Source organism: Rousettus aegyptiacus, unplaced genomic scaffold, assembly GCF_014176215.1.
Source record: "Rousettus aegyptiacus isolate mRouAeg1 unplaced genomic scaffold, mRouAeg1.p scaffold_m13_p_10, whole genome shotgun sequence".
NCBI classification, from domain to species: Eukaryota; Metazoa; Chordata; class Mammalia; order Chiroptera; family Pteropodidae; genus Rousettus; species Rousettus aegyptiacus.
This window is the reverse complement of record NW_023416285.1, coordinates 40,854,117-40,875,376: the sequence shown is the minus strand read 5'-3', so window position 1 is coordinate 40,875,376 and position 21,260 is coordinate 40,854,117. Positions and strand designations below refer to the sequence as shown.

The following is a 21,260-nucleotide window of genomic DNA, read 5'->3' as shown; positions in this document are numbered from 1 at the left end:
ATTTTACATTTTACTGTTTCTCTCTTGAGGTTACTTATGCCTGTTGTATGTGTAAGTGGAAATATGATATAATGTGTGGTACTGAACATTGCTTCCCAATTCTGTTTGGTGATGTCATGTTAGTAGCTTGAAATTAGCCATGGTGGCAAGATTACACCATGAAAATCATCAGATGCTCCCCAATCCCTCCCGCCCTTCCCCAAAGCCAGTTGCTAAACATTTATCATCATACCACTGGATAGTTCTGAGAAATATTTAAAGGCAAAGCAGATAAAATTTAATGAGCAATTGTATATTATGGGAAGAAGAGAAGGAAATGTCTTAGGTTATCACATTTCTAATTTGGGCAAATGGGCGAATGGTGGTATTAGTCACCAAGATGAGGAATTATAAGAGGAAGATCTGATTTTAGAATAATGATGCTGAATTAGTTTTGGATTTGTTGAATTTAAGTAGAGATATACTTGAATAAATGGGTCTGTAGGTAAGCATAGAGTTTGGAATTAGAGATACAGTGTGGGCGCTATTAGGATGAGAAACTATATAATGAGTAGAGCAGAGGGTAGGAGCCAGAAGCTTGGTGAGTGAAGACCATTAGGCACCATTAGGGGGTGCAAAGAAAAAAATACAGGATGAGAACATAAGAAAAAGGAAGTGTGAAATGTCACAGAGAGGTCAAAATAAACAAGACTGGGAAATTATCCATTGCCTTGGAAGTATTAAGGTAATTGGAGAGCTGAAGGAAAGTAGTTTTGGTACAATAATGTTGGTGGAGGCCAGTCTGGAGTGACTGGGGAGTAGACAGATAGTAATGACGCAAAGACAGTGAGTGTAGACCTCTCTTTTAAGATGGTTGGCTATAAAAGGAAGGAGAGTAAGATGGTAGCTAAAGGGGAAAGCGTGATCACAGGAAATTTTTATTTGTATTAAAATGTGGTTATTCAAGTATTTTATGTTTAGGGGAAAGCATAAATAATACAAATAAGAAGATAGTGGGGAAGAGAGGAAATGTGGTAAGAAACGATGACCCCAGTGAACCACAACTCCTGGACGTCATGCCCTGTGACTTTAGTCTTGGCCTGGTGACTTGCTTTGGCCAATGAGACACTAGCAAGCATGATGCCAGCAGAAGCTTAGCAAGCACTTTCACATTGGGATTTGCCCTCCCGTAGAAGCCATTCACCATGCTGCGAAAACGAGACTGGTCTAGAGACTAGTTTGAGCCACAGAATGATAAGCAGCCATCTGGAGAGACCCCTGGAGGATGAGGGACCATCTGGGACAGTTCGGCCACAGCTGAACTCTCAGCTTGTTGGAGACACATAGCAACTCCAGACAAAATCAACAGAAACACCACTCAGTAGCACAATGTACAGATTTCAGAATCATTTGCAAATAAGGGGCCAGGTTTTAAGGCATTTAATTTAGGGGCGGATTGTTATGCAGTAATAAAGAACTACGATAGGGGAAAACAAAGAAGTTGCCTGAGTCACTGAGAAGCTATTGTTGCATAGACTTAGGCTCAGAAACAGGACTTTGTGGGCTCTAATACTTAATTTGCATAATTCTGGGTAAATGATTTAGTGTTTTTGAGCCTCAGTTCTTTATGTGTAAAATGATGATGAAGGTTAGGTGAGACGATGGAATCTCAGTAAGCCCCTAATAAATATTTGCTGGTCTAATATTAAAGCGTATGTGAAAGGTTTAACTTGGAAAAGAAGGTGGTATTCTTTATTTTTTCAGAAAAAGGTGAGGAAAATGTAACTATAAAATTTGTTGAGACATGGCCCCAGGAATATCAATTTATTAAGTCAGACATGGTTACACCTTCCTTACATTTATATAATGTAATGTAATGTAATGTAATGTAATGTAATGTAATGTAATGTAATGTAATGTAATATAATAGCATTTCACAGTTTATAAAATGTTTTCCTGTATACTGTCTCATTTGAGCCAATAAGGAAAGGAGCATAATAACATTTAACTATATGAATCAGAAGTTTGGAGAATCTGAATGATTTGGCTCAGTGCGCAAAGACAAGGGGTGAGTGAGGACTAGAAAACCACACTTTGGATTCAGAATCCGGGGCTCGCGCATAGTTCAGCAGAACAGGCTGCAGACTAGAAATCAGAGGTTTTCACTCTGGGCTCTGCCAAGTGCTAAAAGCTACTTTGGGCGAATTACTTAATCTCTCCAAACTTCATCTGTAGAATGGGAATAACAATCCTTACAGTAACAAAGGGAGCCACTGAGGTGGGAAGCTCTTCGCATACTCTGAAGTAAACACATGTAAGTGGTTATTATTTCCATTGCTCTGCCTGGTGCCTCTCATCGATATTATCATTATAGTCATTTATGTCCTGTATTAAGTGGTATAAGGGAAACGAATTTTTAGTGTTACCTTACTTTTTCTCCTCTCTTTTTCCAGGTTTTCTTCCCCTCAGTGATTTCGAGCTGCCCAGGAATCCTAGTTCCAGACACTTTTATATTTAGTTCACTCATTAAAAAACAGCTCACTTGTCCTATATGTCATGCATTTAAATTTTAGTTTTCTATATGTGTCTAGACTATACCCAGAAGATAAGACTATTCCTGAATTAATGTCTTTCTAGTCTTAGGTTAGAGGTATTTTCATACTGGCCTTTTCCCAGAGAAGCTACTAGAATGCTAAGAATCTTGGCATAGCTGTGGGGGGAGACTTATTTAAGACATAGAATCAATATAGGGTTTGTCATTTGACCTTTGGTGGCCAGTTGTGCAGGCTTTTTGAGAGTCAACCCCAACATTCCCTGCATAATACCTGATTGTTTACTGCATCCCAGGATGTTTATTTATATTTCCATCCAGAAGTTGAAAATAAAACTTAAGTACAGAATATGGTTATGGCATTTAGACTTATTCAAATGAGGAACAACTTAGAGTTTTCAATGAAAAAGCATGTGCCCATGTTGTATTTTTAAAGATAAGATCTTGTGGAACAACCTAGTTCCTCGTAGTTCCGAGACTGTAGAAGTCTTTGAGCTCTTCTGCTGTGTTCCACATTGCCCTTTAGACCAGTCATTGGGCATTTTTGTCTCAATGAGCTAATTGTATTTGCCACATGTTGATCAAAATAATTCCACAGCTTTTAGCTTCTTATTTTAAGAACTGAACAAATGTACTGATTTGTATAAATAAGACAGAGTGGAGAACTTTCCTGGGAACCGAGAGATATTTTGAAAACAACTATCATACTGAAGATGACAGGGAGTCTTAATTAGCTGATGCTTGCAAAGTACTTTGAAAATGAACCCATGATGTTCTTGCTAAGTATGATGAATGCCATTTATTCTTAGGTATGTAAAAAGTCATATATTTTGAGACATTCAAATTTAGTGTGTACTCCCTACAAAATATAGATTGTTATTTCTGCAGGACGAGCAAATAGAAAATCTAGGTGAAAAATGCAAAAATGAGACATATTTTTGAATAAAGTTATTGTTCTTAAAGACTTAAATATGCAGCGTTGGTGTGAAATTAGATAAATATTATTTTGCCCAAATGTATGAGTTTATTCAAAGGCAGAAGCATAACTGAAAGAACATTTGGTGTAAAATTGGGAGATCTAAGTTCCAGACCAGAGTTGCCTTTTGGTCAAGTCTCTGATTCCTTCATCTATAAAACAGGGAAAATAATAGTATCTTTCCTATTTATTTATGTGTTCATCAAAATGTAATTTTATTGAAAAAGTAGGTTTTTACCATTGACCTCTAAAAATAGCTAATGTAATGGTTTACATTTTTTCAGATTTTACTACATGCCAGGTACTATGCTAAATACTTCACCTATGCACCACCCATGTATTCCTACCTACCACCTCACTTCCACATCATATCCATCCAATGAGAGCTTCCTGAACATCCCTCTGTGCCCAGTCATGAATGATGGAGCGTGGAAGCCAAAGGGTGGGAGAATTTCAAAATAGGTAGCTTTTCAGGGACACTCTCAAAGATCTCTTTCTCTCTAGCTCAGAAGATATTAGTAATTCTTCCTCTTCTATAATGGGTTACTGAAGAATTATTTTACTCATGTTTAGAGCATCCTCACAGGGTTATCTTAGGCAAGATTGTGCTATAGCCAAGTTTCCGCACATCTTTATCCTTTCTTTCAGAGTTCCTCATCTTACTGTACCACTTGGCACTCATTAATCTTTCTGAATCTCATTTCATGACTCCTTATGGGATGGACTCATGGAGGCAGTGCTCTGTTCTTTCCCTCGGGCATTTGCCAGCTTTTCAGAAAGTCTCCACCACACCCTGCCCCATGGTGTAGTAGGGGAAACTATTTAGGCCATATTTATTTATTTATTTTTGCTCAAATAATATCATATCTGTCCTCTCATTTTTTATTTCTCTGTGAATGTGGATTTTTTTTTCATATTTATATTTATTCCTCCCTATTAGGTCCAGGAGGGCCCAATCCCTGTTCCCCACTTCCCTGCACAGTGTGGGAGCCAGACTTCTTTACGTTTGTGTGGGAACCGAAACTTATGTCCAGGTTGGCAATGCTACATGCTCACTTCCGCTTCATTGAGCTCTCCTCCCTTCCCCACCAATTTACCCACCCAAAATATTCCCACCAAAAAAGTCTGCTTCAAGCCCCACGTAAGTTTCAGGTCCCCTTGCGTTCCGGGCTTACGTGTCATCTTCGGCTCAGCCCGGCTGTCACTCTACTACGGTAAACCTTGCTTAACCTCTTTGGTCTTGAACATTCCTCCTTCTGCTCACCTAATACTCTCTCTCCCTTTTTTGCGTAGACATTTGAGTATGGCCAAAGGTAGATGTATCACAAAGCTAGAAAGCTTAAGTTTCAGGTCTCTTCATTTCTGCAAGGTCCTTACAAAGCCCTGTAACAAATTTTGACTTTTCTATTATTAAAAAAGAGGGCCCCACACGTTGTGCAAACTTCCTGTTCACAAATTCTGAGTCCACTCTTGAGTAAGGCTCACCCGAAGGCTTGTGTCATTTGTCATGTTGCAGGACTTAATAATATCTGAATGATTTGCTTCACAGTGTTACTAGCATGACGATTCACATTACTAAGCCTGTCTCACCATTGAAATGATAAGATACTTTGATCCTATTCTTCTTCTGCCTTTAGCTCTCTTCTCTATCCACTAATTTATTTTATTCGCCCTGAAATTTCTTTTCCCTGAATGCCAGGTTCTTAGCTTTCTCTTCTGACTACTCTTATTTGAATTTCTCTTATTTATTAAACTCTGCCAGCATAATATAAAACCTCTTTGGATTCAATAGATATTGTCTTTTTCTTTTGTTAATAGAGTATGTTGGTCGTTAAGTTCTGCTGGTTGGGAGAGGAATTTCAAGTGCTTTCAGCTTTGTGAATGTACCAAGACTTATTCACTGGGGTAGTTCTCTTCCAGGATTAAGAAAAACAGCAAATTGTACCTAAGAACACTTCCAAGTAGCCTCATTCTCATGGTGTTGGGACCTGTGGGGGAACAATGCTGGGCTTTGATGAGCATTCTTGTGTGAAAGCACTCAGTCCAAGCAGAAATCCCTCCAGGATTCAACACATGGTTGACATGTCTCACGTGCCTTGGTGAGGGCTGACAATTGCTTGCCCCAGTGGTACATCTCTACTCATTACCTGCTTTCTCTGAAAGAAGCAGATATAATAAATCCTAATGGATTTCATGGTTGGGGTTTGAAGAGTTCTTTGGAAATAAGGTGAAAAACCTAATCTTATTTATGACTTCAGAGGGGAAGCACCAGAAGATTCATTCAAGGAGTGGCACAGTTGGTCTGCAGCTATGAATTCTGCCTCTCCCACATGGGAAGAAAGTTTATTTCTCTGAATATCTAGATATTTTTCCATTTGCTCCCCCAGATCCACTCCACATGTATTCTCCAGCCTTTCCCACACTAAATTGTCCCAGGGCCTGTGCAAACAGCATCATCAGGTTTTCTTGTCTGATGGCTTCTGTTAGGTTCTGCCAATGGGGAGCACTGGCAGGAGGGTTTCAAAGGAAGGAGGGAAGTATTAAACCGCGATTAGCTCAATAAAGATGATTTCACTGATGTCATCACAAGATTTGAAGGTGCCATAGAATCTGAGTTTTAGAAGGACATGTGGGCAATTAGCTCTGGGAGCATTTTGTGTTGGAACATGGCTGCTCTACCATTTCTCTTTTCATGAAATCTCTAGAATCTTATGACAACATAATCTGAGATCTTGGAAAGTAAATTAGACTCTCTGTTTTTTTCTTTCTATTACAGTACTTTCCTGCTCCAAAGGAAACCCAACTCATTAGCTCAGCCTAATTGAACATTTTAAATATTGTTCTCAAAACACGAATTTTGGATGGTTAGTCCCAGAACATGTAGAAATTTGCCCAATCAAAAATAGTATAATTAGCCAAATTGAAACAGTTGTATTTTGGGTAAATAATACTATACAAGGGAATCTATTGTTAATTCTTTTTGGACAATGACTATTTTTGTTTTCATGGCACTGAAATGTACAGACTACATTTAATAACTAGGCTATGGATCTCTAGAGATATTAGCCCTGTTATCAAGATGCTAATAAGCATGAGGTGAACCAGCTATATTCAGCCACAACCATAACCCTAGATCTTACCGTGGCCACTATTCAAACTTATAGGATTTGAGAAAAATAAAACAACAAAGAACCAAACTTAGAGTAAGCACTGGCTAGATTTTGTGTCACTTTTTGGGATAGAAGAGAAAGGAAACACATCCAGACCTCAGGCTATAGTAACCTCCTACATTCCTACATAGAGTATTTTTCAAATTAGAAGAAAACATTTGGTTTTGAAATTAATTACTTTAAATTTTTTTTCAGATTACAAGGAGACATCGATTAGCTTTTTTTATAGTGAGCTGATGCTGGTACTCTGCCCTCCTTCTCCATGCTTATCTAAGAAAATACTAAATACAAACACTGGGAGAACCGAGGTCTAACCCAAAAGTTTCCTAGATTTAAACAAACACTTCTAGTATCTTCCTCTACCTATATTTTAGAAATTACTAAAAATAGTTCTGAAAGAGCTTAACCTGCATCCCACTATGTGGTCCTTAAAGCCTACTATTATATGCTAGAATTGGGGATCAGGAAAGAAGAAAAAGAGGGAAAGAAAGCATTTGTGTTTTGTTTCTTCTGAATTCCAACAGAATGCCGTGTGGTTTTTGAGTTAGCTCCAAGTTGTTTGGTCCCATAAAAGTTTGGAGAATCTGCTGAAATATTGGCTTGAGGTGTGCTAAGAGAGAGTGAAGATCTGACCAAACAGTGTCTTGAAACCAATTGCAGATTTTCATTGACCCATAATCAAGATCAATTCTTCTTCTGTAGATCTGGGGCCACCTTCCCACCGAGACCCTATCCTATTATGTGACTGATTAGGCAACTCAAATTGAATCAAGTGTAGTAGAAATGCTTTGCTTTTAGTTATTTGAGGATACTCTGAATGGTGGATTCTTATCCTTGTTTATTTTATTTATTTTTATTAACTCTATGGGCATAGCATTTTTATTAAACCTAGGGTAAACTCCATCTTACTCCTCATTCCACTAATGCTCAATTAAAAACCTATTAGTCGACCGGATGCTCCATCTAAAAATTTTGCCCACTTTTTGGGGGTATAAACTGCAAATATGGGTTTCATACATATTCAATGCACTACAGTGATTGTGTAGTAATGATAAGAGATTTGATTAGAACATGGTTAGTACTTTTATTGTTTCATCTATTCTACACTTACGCCAGGTAGTTGTAAAATACGTATTTCTAGAGATGAGTATTTTGAGAACCGTCTCCATTTATCTCAGTTAGGGTTTAGGAATGTGGTGTGACACTTCTTCAAGGAGCAGTGCAGTTTCTCAAGTAGACTGGCTGAAAGGGTGGCACAAAACTCTAAGATGCCAGAAACAGATTATAGGAAACTTAAATTACTCACTACTTTTTATTTTCTTGTCTAACGCTACAGTCCAAGTTCAATAAGAGAAATCATCTTACTGAATCCAAAAATGAGTGTGTGGAGGGTGGGTCAAAATTCATTTTGCTTCACAAATGGATCCTTGAGGAAGTCTCCAGAAACTCTTTATATCAGATATGAAAATATTTGTCCTTCTTATGGGAGTGGGGGTAGTAATAGATTGTGACCATTGTTCCCAAGCAAAACAAGCTAAGGTCACTGCAACATTTCTGCATAGTTCCCTAAGAGAGAAGGCAGAACACAGGAACATCCCCTGCTTGAAATCCCTTTGTTTAGCTTCCTTTTATATCAAAAGGATTGGCTTTCACTGTGGGAGAGATTGTAATTGAATTTCACCATGAAAAGAGGTTGTAATTAGATTTCTTAGCAGGTCTACAAATTCTGTTCCTGGAAAAACAAGGAACTGGGCTCGAGTATTTTTTTCTCTAGCTGGAGAATTAAGCATAGGCAAGCCTACAGAGATTGGCCTGAAAGCCACAGGCAGAAAGGGTTATGATTGTACCATTCACCCCTGATCTCTGATGAAGCAATGTCAGCTCCGGCCTCCATAAAAGAGTTCATGGCCCTTCAGGTGGAGGACAGAAAGCAGTGTACATAATAGCAAATATTGCTTGGACATTGCATTTGGTAGGGAACATGGGACATTTCTCTGAGTGAAACCCTCTGAGTCTTGGTCTATCTGTCTGTTGGTGTCCTGTAATTTCTATTTCCTAGAGAAGGGGAAGATATCCTAGATCATCATTCTCTTATTTAGGAGTTAGCTTACACAGATGACCAGAATATACTTTGTGTACTCTGGTTTATTTGGTGTCTTGTTTGTAATTGGTTCCATTTCAGTTTCTATAATATTTTCTAGAAGTTTATATTATCAAAAGATTTGTTCAGAGTAGATTTTTCTATTTGATTTCTTTTCAGTTCCTATAGCTTTTTAAGAACAGTAATTGAATTAATTTGGAACATTAATGTAAATTTACATTCAAAATGGTAAATATTTTTGAAGTTCTGTTTGTTGCCTTGCCACTTAAGTCTACTTAGCCTAACCACTTGTCTCTTCTGGACACTTCTTGACTCACTATACCTCTTCTCCCTTTCCTTTTCTCTAAAACATTTAACAAGCTGTCTGACCACTGAACTCAAGTGAAAACATGGCCATCCATACCTCTAAAAGGAGGAACAGGCTTGGAGTCTATTCCTTCCATCTCTTGTATTGGCTATGTCAATGATTTCTTGGAAATTTTAGTGCTGTTAGTTATTTCTTCAAGTCATTCTGGTTGAATTTTTCTCATGTTACTTTGAGTTTTTCTCCAGTTGCATGCTCCTTTTTTGGCTTCCTCAGCCAAACTTACAAGCCTTCCTCCTTCCTTTCTAGACGAGGCAACCTGCTTCAGCATTTTTGTTTTCAAGGCAGATGGTAACAACTTGATCTGTTCATCCTGTCTCCTCTCAGGTCATAAAAACTGAGAAAGACACACTGCATACTCTAGAGGGAGGAGAGGTTTTTACTGACTGTTTTCCCTGTGTTTTTTTTTTTTTTTTTCCTTCTTACTTTTAGCATATCACTTCCAGGAGTATGTACAACCACACTTCCAAATAAGGACAGGTATCTTCTGTTGAATTCGTTTATATCAGAGGAAGCCTGCAGGCTGCTATTTTTAGTAATTGTAACTATGGAAAAATTTTCTTCCAAGGAAATGTAGTAAACAAAATGATTATTATGGGTACTTTACAATCAGACTCAAACAGAACATTCATCACCCTGTCTTTACATGATAGCCAAAGCCTTTTATAAGAGACAAATCCTTTAGGCATATTTTGGCTAACATATATGTGTTGTTACCTGATCTGGAGTTAACACTGATGCTTTACAGCTTTCAAAGTATTAATGAGTCTCTTGGGGGAGCTCTATAGCTTGGAGTTAAAGTCGTTTGAAGGATTAAAAAAGATGCTCTTCTATTTCGAGTTCTCTGCTGAGTCACCACTCTCTGACATTAAGATGTCCCAGCCCTACGGATGTACAGGTGCAGACTTTTCAGGAGCTCTGACCTTCAACTGCCTATCCTTCTTAATTGAACCTACCCCCACATGGGTCTGAGTTAAGCACAGACATGTTTCATGCCTATTGGAACTTAGACTACACAGAATTCAACAGAGACATTGAAGACACATATTAAACATGATTAAGCAGTGGATAAATACCTTTGTGCCCAGGGGAAAAGGAATCATGGGAGGCTGCTTAAGTTTGCACTCTCACTGCTCTGCCTCTTGCTCAGAGGAGCCGGCCTTCTCTCTGGTCCACAAATAGGCTAAGATCCCTCCTGTTGCAGGGCCTTTGTGCAAGGTATTCATACTCTCAGAATCCTCTTGCTAGCATCCACTCACCTCAACCACCACTATCTCTCTCTCTCCCCTCCCCCCAACTTTCTCTTTCTCTCACATACACAGAATTAACCTCCCATTAAGCCTTCAGATCAAGAAAAGTCATTACTGTCCTTGAACAGAGGTCAGACTCCTCATATGCTTTCTTAGAAAAAGGTGTTCTGCCCTCTTAACACCTATTTCAGCATATAATTATATACAGCGTATGTTCAATATAATGTAAATATTTTCCATCCCTTTAACTTATACTACAAAAAAGAGGGACTTGCCTTACATACTAGTACTTCTGGAGTCTCTCACATTAAAGGCCATTGTCTCAATTACTTCATTTTGAACAACAAAGTACCATTTCAGGAATGGTACGACTTTAAATGATCTTAAGCAATACTTATGTTTGTTCTTAAGAAGGTCACCTTGACAATAATAAAAGGAGATAAAGATATTTAAAGCAGATTTAGTAATTGTTCTTGAGATATGATTTCATTATTGCAGATGATGGAATTTCACAATTTTAGAAAGTCACACTTTATAGACTCAAGTGGTTTCAAATAAAATTCTTTAAAAGCACTGGTAAAAGCAATACAATACGTAATTAATATGTAGAGATCATTGCCATAGAATGAGAATTCATGCTTGGGGATCCAATGTACAGCATCATCAGATTTTTAAGAAGTATGTTATAAACAACATGCAGAGGATTGATGACGTACTCTCCATTAGATAAACATAGAGTGGATCCAGTGAGCACAAATACTGATGTTAAAGATGCATATAGAAAGTTTTAAAATATGAGAATGGAAAAAGTCATTTTTATAAGTGTGAAATATTTTAAATGACATGTGATTTGAAATATGGATGTGTAATAATAGAGTAAATATCTCAAGGATACATCATAATATATTACTCACTTGTGCATTTGGGCTGGCCAAAGACTTTAGCTGAGGACTTTTTTCAGTAGAAAAATGAAGATGTTTGAACACATGCACTTTTTATTAATAGATGATGTGATTAATGACTGTCTCCCTAACTACACTGTAAGCTCCATAAGAATATGGCCCCTTTCTATCTTTGCTCCTGTAGTGTCTCTGACATTTCACACGGGATAGAACATTGAATACATTAGCTGTTTGAGACATAAGATTAAAATATTGCTTATTTACATAATTGCATGACCTGGAAAACAAACACTGGAGAAACTAAAACAGAAACTTTAATAAAAAATATTTTAATGCACTAAATGCCTTTTGCTCTAGGGTCAATCAAGTTGAAAAGATTTTTCATTACTCTTTACAAATGTGAAAACCCTTATTATTTCTCTTTTTTCTTTTTAGGAATTTGATAGTTCACATTTATACAATGATACCTCTGAGGCTTGAATTCATTACAGTTTACTTACTGGGAAATTCCAAGTTGAAAAAAGCCACATTTTCATCAGAGTTAGACAAAATAATGAAAAATATTTTTAAAAGTACCACTTATATTCATTTTTCAGTTAATTCTACAACAATTTTATGAAATAGCTGTTATCCCTATTTATTAATTAAGGGAAACTGAGGCTTATCAAGCTTAATAGCCAACCTTTACCAAGGTCAGATACTGTGCATACCTTACATACAGTGTATCTCATTCAATTCCCATGACAAGTTTATGACTATTATTATCTCTCTTTTACTTATGAGAAGATGGAGGCAAGGAGTGGCTAAAATTAAAAAAAAAAAAAAAACTAGAAAATATAAGTGCCATGATTCAAGTCCAGGCAGCCTGTCCCAGAGTTCCCCTAGAAAACAACTGTGTTATCGCATATCGTGAAGATGGGAGGAGGCAGTGGGAACACAGAAAATGGATTTATTGTGGGGTGTAAAGCATGTGTTATAAAGTGAGGTCATTTCTATTTTTCTTCCTTTGCCTTCCCAGTTGTTTTTCCCCTGCACTCCACAGTAAGCTGGTCACTGTGTTAGTAGATTTCTTGTTCATTTTCTTAACACTATTCATTAAATCTTTAAAAGAAACATTTAGCTACTGCAATTGGTGTACATAAGTTGGTTGCATAATAGGAAAGAAACAAGCCAGGACTAGAGACTTCATTTCTAAAGAAGAGTTTTTAAGCAGACTAAGACTTATTTCACAGAGTGGGTCATGAAACTTGAGTTTCTCTATACCCTTTCATTGCTATGACAACAAGCTGCTCCTGCTACATGTAGCCAGAAAAAGCAGCTGACATTTCAATGCTAGAAACATAGGGGAGAGGTTTATAAAAACAAAAAACAAAACCAAACCCTTTTGTTTGAATTTCAGTTAGAGGGCAAAAAATACCCCCTCGAGCAAGTCAAAACTCCTATTCTTGCCTTTGGAAAAGATAAGAAAGGAGAGATGCTGGGGGCCTTCTCCTCTGTCCAAGTAGGCCAATAAAGCAGAATTGACAGCAAAGGAACATTTCTTCCCACTCTCCTTCATGGCAATATGAAACAGAAAACTCTCATTGGTTTCATTTGACTTGGCCATTAAGAAGCAACTAATTGTTGAAACAGTAAATACTCACAGTAATAAATACTTCATGTTGAAGGCCCCAGGGGTATATGGTACTGGCAGATTTATTTTTTTCATTTCTTTGATAAAAAAAGACAATTAATTCAGAGACTGTTTTCTTCTTACTCCCCAATTTTACTACCAGAAAAATCATTCCAAGGGCATAACCACTTTCTCACTATGTGTCTAGTACTCTACCAGGTACTAGATACTTCACATTAAAAACTCGTTTAATTCCTACAACAATCCCATTTGGGGTAATACTGTCACTATATGTTAATAAAGGAGTAAACTGAGTCCTGGAGGTGTGAAGTGACTGCTCACACAATTTGTAAGAGGCAGAGTCAGGATGTGATCCCAAGTAGGTTAGACTTTGAAACTTATGCTCTATCCACTTTGTTGAGATGACTCTGAGGCAGATACCTGGAATTGATATTTTATTATACAGCAATGTGTAGGGAAGAAACCCTGAGGGAAAACTTGGAGTAAGTTTCCTTTCTACAGTTTTCCAGTCAGGACATATAAGTAGACTAATGCTTTAATGTTAGTTATGATTGATTGATTGTTTCATATATACAGGCATAGCTGTTTTTTTTCTTTTCACTTAATTATCACAAAAAATCTTTGAGGCCCCATTTTCACAAATGAGGGGACTGAGGCCCCAAAGTCATTTGCCTGAAGTCACAGAGCCTGGTAAAGCCTGGATATAAACCATGCCTGTATGCCTCCAGAGCCCATGATCTCATTCACTTTATTACACCATCTCCCTATGGCCACTCTCTTCCTCAGAATTTTGTTCACCTTTTGATGCCCAAGACAAAAACCAAGCCAGCCCCAAGTGGTACCACTATTGCAGGCTCAACTTTTGAGAGAAGATGCCCTATGTGCCCTGTACGAACCAGATCCTGGCCTAATTGGGCATCTCTTTGGCAGCCAGGCCTACTGGGGAAATTCTCCTGGATTTATAGGGATTCCCTTCTCCTCCATGAAAGTTGTTTCAGAATGATATGTGAGGGGAAAGGACACCTGAAGTCTTTTAACAACAGTCACTCATGTTCTTTTTAGTGGAAAAAGATTCCCTACATGTTCTGGACCTCGTGCTACACTTCTATAAAACCACACTGTTTGCGTACTGTTACAAGTCAACTAAATAAAAATAACAAGCAGTCAAGAGGAAATGAAATGAATAATGTGTTTGAATTGTCCAGATACATTGCTATTTCTTTCATTTTTTTATCATCATTATTTATTATTTTTCCTTAGTTGATAAGTGAAACTGCACATGAGAGATTATTGTGGATTAAATCCCAAAGGACCTGGAAAGGAAACACGGTACTCTAATTGCTAACTGACTGTACAAAAATTTCCTGAAAGAAAAAGGGCAAGGTTTATTAATAATATGTACAAATTCTTTTCCAAAATGTGGAAAGCAGCTTTAATTAATTGGATGATAAGTAGATGAAACAGATTGCTCTGTTTTGCTAACTCCTGTTGGATGAACAGAAATATGCACTTAAATCTTTCCTAAGAGAAATGTCTTTAAAAAAAAATCATAGTTAACGATAGTCATAACCATCAAGGTTTAGCTGAATAAGCCGTGAGCTGAAAAAAGCCAGTATCTGTGAGAAAGGGGAGGATTTTAAAAAAAGATTTCTGCTGAGTTGGACTGACTGAACATTTCTATTCAGTGTACTTAGGCTCTGGGCCAGATGAGAGCTCAGATACAATGCCAAGGTGACATATTTAACCTCTTTGCAGATTAAAGGCTATGCAAGAAAGATACTCTTTCTGCAGTACCTCTTGGTTATAGTATCAACAGTATGGATCTGCAGTGGAAAGCATGGTTTTCTCCTGCAGAGTGACCTCTAATACCTAGAAGGATGAATGAGCATGACTTGCATTATTTTTTTATTTTAGAAGATAGAGCCAGAAGCGATAGTATTTTATAACTGAAGTTATCATAATCTCTTTAGCTCTTTGATTCCCCTCCCTCTTTTTCCCCTTCCTAAATAAGAAATCATTAGGAATTAGACAAATTTTGTGTATGTGTGTACACATCTTAAACAATGATAGAAGGAGATGAGATTGTCATTAAACTATACAAGGGAATCAGGAAAGGAGTAATAGTCACTATAACTAAAAAGTAATCAGAGAAGGGTGTAGTATTTTAGGAATTTTTCTACCTTTTGGAAAAACAAAATGTTTCATTTCTACATTGCTGTTATGTACAGACTGGGGCAATGGTGGTCACTGAATAACTTTAGATAATTTAAACATGAAAAACACACAAATGACTTTGATTTGAAAGTTTTTAAAAACTATTTTCTTTATGATTCACTTAATAAATTTAGCAAAGTATTTCTAAAAACACATTTAAATGTGATTCAGACTTCACCAAGATCTGAATGCAATTTTTGCCAGCAACATTTGTGTCTTTGCTTGATATTAAAACCATCATTTGTGAGTATTCTCTATTTAACCTTGGCGAAGAAAAAGAAACATGGATGCAAGTGTTAAAATTCTCTACAAAGTAGCTTTTCTTGTAAATCATACGAAAGGTTTCTCTGTTTTTTTTTTTTTTTTTTTTTTTGTAAATGACTGGCTTTGTATTAGGCTAAAATCTTAGATATTGTTATCAGATCATGCAAATCAGTTAAATAAATGTAATTAGACAATGCAGTAAACTTATTAAAATTTACCTTTAGGTAGGTAGCTGGACCAGAGCCTCTGCAAAAAATTGAAGTTGAATCCCCTCTTTGCACACAGCCGGGAAATAAAAGTTTGACAAATACTCGGTACTCTTTAAATCTCTTCCCTCTTTAGCTCATCTTCTTTGCCCAGAAACACAATCGAGTCTACTGGAGTTGAAATTCTGCTGCTCTGTCAGCTAATCAGGGTCCGAGGTGACAGACAAGTTTGGAGGTTGGCACTGAGCGTGTTTCAGGCTGTCATCGTTTTTGTTGCAGATTCCTGCAGTTCTCTGGCAGGCTGGCCTCTCACCGAGGGTGCGGTGCGATGAGATTTGAAAGCAGTGCAGATCAACTGCGAAAGAGTTAACAAACAGTCCTTCCCTCAAGCCTGTGTTCTCAGAGGCTCATAACTTGGCCAGAGTATAAGCGGTTGGCTCGTTATACATTTTTTTTCCCCCCAAATGACTCTAACCCTTTTTTGAGGATTTTTATTTTAAGGCTTTGAAAAGAAAACTTCATGCTGTTGTTTCTTACTAAAGGAAATTGGAGGGTGGGGGTTAAGGAAGAGGGAGAATCGTAGCGGATACATTTCACATTGCTTAATTCGAAATTGTTCTCACGAGTACAGTCTGAATTTTAATAATAGCAGAGTACTTCTGATACTCTCGCCTTTCTTTAAATGACCTTCAGAAATTTATGTATGTGTGAAGCATCACTCATTTATTTATAGATCTCTTGTATGCCAATTCACAAATGTTGCAGTTTGTAGACTATTCTTCACCCCATTCCCCTTCCCCCCGCACACTCTCTACTGTCACCCCCTGGAAAGTGATTGCTCTATAAGGAATTTTATTATGAAATGGACATTTATTTTTGACTTGGAATTCTGGTTATTTATATGTGTGTCTAATCTATTCTACTGCTACTTCTACGTTTATTGCATATTTATTATGCTTTAGTCACTGTGCTAACAGTTTTTTATGCATTGTTTCAGTTGATCCTCACAAGTCTATCTGAAATGAGAATTAATACGTTCCTATTTGAAGGAAGTGTAGTATAGTGGTAAAGTCTGCACACTTTGAGGCCACACAGCTTGGATTTGAACCCTGGCTTCACCATTTCCTAACTGTATGGTCTCAGACAAGTTATGTAAACTTTCTAAGTTTCAGCATCTTTGTTTATAAGATGGGGATACAAACATAGGGATGATAATAGTATCTATCTTAGGCAGTTGTTCTGAGTTTTAAAGTCGTTCTGACTTTGAAGTAAATTCTAGTATGTAGAACACCTCCTGCTACCCAGCCGACATGCCAATATTAGCTATTGTGATTTGCATGAGAAAACCTAAGCTTGGTAAAGTTGAGTGGTTTTTCCAGGGTCTCCAGGTGATCAGTTGTAGGATTGGAATTTCAACTCAGTTACCTTGGCTGATGGCTTTGCTGTGTTACTCAACCTCTAGTCGATAATACCTCATTCAGAGCAAGCTGTGAGCTCCTTGAGGGTAAGGAAGTGCCACCTCTGTAAACTCCATGTGCCTAGCACAGTGCTTTGCATACTGAAAATGCTCCATCAACATGAGATGAATGGTTGCAATTTAATTTAATTTAGATTTTCTACATTAATGCCAATGTCAGGCCAAAAGCAAATCAACGACAACAAAACTAAGCCAAAACCCAACCTCTAATTCTAGGGAAATCTTCCCTCAATTATCTCCAAGCACTTTAAAAACATTTGTGCTGTTTATTTTTCAGAACACCACAAGAGAAAGGTAGCAAGAATTATCTCTCGTTTGCAGTTGGGGAAATTTGGGAGCAAAGGAAACTGGGCAATTTGCCTAGGAACCTAAAACGAGTCACGACACAGCTGGGAACTGTCTCACGTCTCTAGAATCAGATGACTTGTTCCAAACTGCCTTTCCAGGCACAGGATGAAATGACGTGATGTCCTTTTGCTTCAGACAATGGGATGTTTTTTTTTCTATCAAGGTCTAGGGTGTGAGCAGTCTCCTTAGAGAAAGGATCAAAGGGGTAGGCTGTATTTGACTTTGCTTCTCCTCTGCCTCTGTGCATATCTGGGTCTGAGACACAAGCACCATTTCTCCAACAGCTTTCAAGAGCCACGGGCATGGTGGGACTATTGCGGGACATGTGGGACAAGCAATTTCAAAGATTTTGCCCAGGTTAGACAAGGAAATTTTTCTCTGGAACTCAGAATGTTGACTCCTTGTTCTAACAACATTCCCCATTTATTTGAGATAGCTTTATAAAATTGATTTCAGGTAATTATATCAGTTCAATGAGAATGTAGAGAAAGTTTTAGCTAGAAGGCTATGGAAAAAAGATTTGACCAACAAAAATATTTTTTTTCCTAATACTAAAATTAATATTTTATGTTTCTATGAAATGATCAAAATAAATTTCTTATAGAAATTTATGTTAACATAAAACATAATTTGGTTAAAGCAACTGGATTTGTCCCTTAAATATAAATATGTATACCTAGAAGATTTGCTTGTAGGTGGTAAAGCTTGATAATTTTAACTCTCAGTTATACAAGATGTTTTCTGTAGGTCTTATTAATCTATAACGTGATTAAAAAGATCTACTGTATTTCTTATAAATAAAAAATATAGAATTTTTGAAAAAATAAAAATAAAAAAACTTTGAATTCATAATGTCTTTTAAGCATAGTTTTATTTTCAGAATATTCTTGGGCAGATAGCTAAACTCTTGTTTTTTGTGAAGCTGTCATCTATAAAATAATTTACAGCTCATGAAGCTGAGGGCAATAAACTTACAATAATACTCACTTAACATATGGAGCTGTAGATCAGATGTAGAAGCTTATCCGGTGTCTAAATGTGTTGGGAAAACTTTGACTAATAGAGAGCTTATTACATCGTTGCACATGAACTGACCCACATAACATCAGCATTGGGCAGAAGGGTCTAACAAAAGCCAACATCAAAGCTGAAGTATTTTTTTAACTTTCTAGAACTAGGATTCCCTTAGAGAGTTGAATGAAAGCTGTGGGTAAGCTCCTACAGTCCACGAATGAACTCCCCGACTCAGGGATTCCATGAAGTTAAGAACCTCTGAATCAAGCGGAGGGCTAGAGAACACATGACTTAATCCTTAAGCATCAAATGAGCCTTTTTGTCATTCATAGCACAAGTCTCTGGGCAATAATGAGAGAAATATCATTGTTTCTGCCTATTTAGATGTCTAAGAGGCGAGACATAAGTCGTTGTCGGAAGGGTGCATGGTTCCCTTGGAGTAGTGAAGAGCCCCAGGCTAGAAGTGGGTGTGGATGAAGGCAAGCTGCAGTGAAAACAGTCGATAATCATCTTGGCCAGGACCTGACCTGCAGTTCTCTTCTTGCTCACTTATACCACGTGTTAATTTGCTAGAGCTACCATAACAAAATATCACACATTGGGTGGCTTACGTAACATAAATTTATTCTCTCATAGTTCTAGAGGCTGGAAGTCTGAGATCAAGGTGCTAGCTGAATTGGTTTCTTCTGAGGCTTCTCTCCTTGGCTTGCAGATGGCTGTCTTCTTGCTGTGTGCTCACATGGCCTTTCCTCTGTGCTTACACACCTCTGGTATTGATTCGTCTTCTTAAAAGGACATTGGTCCTATTGGATTAGGGGGCTACCCTCTGTCCTAATTTAATTTTAATTATCTCTTTAAAGGCTCTGTCTCCATATTGGGGGTTAAGGCTTCATATGAAAGTTTTGGTGTGGGAACACAATTCAGTCCATAACACCTGCAGGACCTCCTTCCTTGCTTATACCATGTGTTAGTTTGCTAGGGCTACCATAATAAAATACTATGGGTAGCTTAAGCAACGGAAGTTTATTTTCTCACAGTTCTGGAGAGTAGAAGTCCCAGATAAAAGTGTTGGCAGGGTTGGTTTCTTCTGAGGCCTCTCTCCTGGGTTTGTAGGTGGCTGTCTTCTCTCTGTGTCCTCACATTGTCTTTCTTCTCTATGTGTCTGGATCCTAATCTCTTATAAGAACATCAGTCATATTTGATTAAGGCCCACCCACATGACCTTATTTTACTTCAATTACTTTAAAGGTCCTATCTCCAAATATAGCCACATTCTGAGATACTAGGGGTTAGGACTCCAACATATGAATTTTGAGAGGACACAACTCAGGCCGTAGCAGGAGTCATTCTTCCTTTTCCTTGAAGGATAACACATGTTTGTAGCTATGTAGAATTTTGGAAGTCTGATGGCCTTCATTTTATTCTCAATCTCCCTTTCAGCCTAGGGCGAAAGTATTTCTGCTGGTATAATATTCTCAAGAAACTTCTGGGTCTCCTGTGCAATCTATGGAGTTCAAGCCATCATATCCTCCACAAATCTTTTCTGGATAAATCCATCTGTATTCCTGGATTCTTTTGAAAAGGTTGATTGGACCCATGGGTCACATTCACATGTCTAATCTCTGTAGCAAAAGTCGTCTGGCTATGCCCTTGATGTTCTTTCCAGAGCACACTTTCCATTTTTTTGTCACTGTTGGCTGATAATTTTCAAAATCATTAAGTGCTGATTCCTTTTCACTCAATATTTCCTTCCATTTATCTTTCTTCTCACATTTTACTATAAGCTGCAAGGGGGAACCAGGATACATATTCCATACTTTGAAAATATCCTCAGCTCAGTATTCAAGTTCATCACTTACAAATTCTGCTTTCACCCAACAGTAGAAGATAATTCAGCTAAGTTCCCGCCATTTTCTAATAAAGGTCACCTTTTATCTGGTGCCTAATAACATGTTCATCATTTCCTCTGAGACCTCATCAGAATTACCTATAACATTTATATTTCCACCAACATTCTGTTTGTGATAAAACATGCCTTCTCTAAAATAATTGACTATTCCTATAAAGTTCTTACTTCTTTCTAAGGACTTACCAGAATCTTCTTTAATGTCCATATTTCTACCAATAATCGCTTCAAGAACACCTAGATTTTTTCTATCATATGCCTCAACGTTCTTCCAACCACTACCCATTATCCGATTCCAAAGCCACTTCCAACATTTTGGGAATTTGATGTAGCAGTACCCCATCCTCAGTATCAAATTTCTATCAGTTTCCAACAGTTGCCATGACAAATCACCAACTATTAGGTGTCTTAAAGTAAGAGGAGTTTATTTTCTCAAAATTCTGGAGGCCAGAAGTCTGAAGTCAGCAGGCACAGGCTCCTTAAGAAGGCTTTAGAGAAGAATCCTTCCTTACCTCTTCCTAGCTTCTGGTAGGCTCCAACGATCTTTGGCATTCCTTGGTTTATAATTGTACCATTCATCATTCTAATCTCTACTTCTATCTTCACACGGCCTCTTCTCCTAGGCCTCTGAACCTCTGTGTTCTATTTTCTTATAAGAACACCGGTCATTGAATCTAAGGCCCATCCTAATCCAGTATGACTTCATCTTAATTACATCTGCAAAGACCGTATGTCCAAATAAGTTGCCATTCACAGGTACCAGGGTTTGAGACGTAAACACATCTTTTTGAAGGATGCAATTCAACCCGCTATAAAGGGGATTGCAGATTTACCTTGAAACTTCTGGTTCAAAGGAATGAGGAAAATATGATTAGTGATAAAATTCACAATGTAAAAAAACTTCA

At 37.6% G+C, this 21,260-nt stretch overlaps 1 protein-coding gene across 1 annotated transcript in view; it reads right to left on the bottom strand.

The window, feature by feature from the left end:
• Positions 1–16,000, bottom strand: part of SPARCL1 (SPARC like 1) — a 34,952-nt gene extending 18,952 nt beyond the window's left edge. Inside the window, exon 1 of the mRNA XM_016161059.2 lies at positions 15,623–16,000. The gene's annotated coding sequence lies outside the window, so the exon portion shown is untranslated. The remainder of the gene's footprint in view (positions 1–15,622) is intronic.
• Between the last annotated feature and the right edge of the window lie 5,260 nt (positions 16,001–21,260).